Genomic DNA, 396 nt, shown 5'->3' on the forward strand with positions numbered 1-396 from the left:
TTTTGGTCTTTTTGAGACAGGGTCTCCCTGTAGCCCCAGCTGTCCTGGAACTCACTATGTAGACCAGGCTGGCCTTGAACTCACAGAGATCCGCCTGCCTCTGCCTCCCGAGTGCTGAGATTAAAGGTGTGCACCGTGAGAATTTTTAAACAGCATAGGTCTCATGCAGCAAGGAGTGAGTCATTCATGCAAAGTTATTGTTATTGACTTGTTTGGGCTTAGAAATACAGCAAAGGGCTAAACACGAAACTTGGTGAGATGGTTATTAATTGTGAAGGGTCAGGGGAGAGCTGACTGGACAAGTTTAAAGTGGGAATGGGACTGTCAAAGTGCACTTCCATAAAACATATTTTTGGTAGGAGACAGGATCTCATGTAATCTAGCCTAGTCTCAAAT

The sequence above is a fragment of the Nannospalax galili genome, unplaced genomic scaffold, assembly GCF_000622305.1.
Source record: "Nannospalax galili isolate Female #2095 unplaced genomic scaffold, S.galili_v1.0 scaffold919, whole genome shotgun sequence".
Lineage (NCBI taxonomy): Eukaryota > Metazoa > Chordata > Mammalia > Rodentia > Spalacidae > Nannospalax > Nannospalax galili.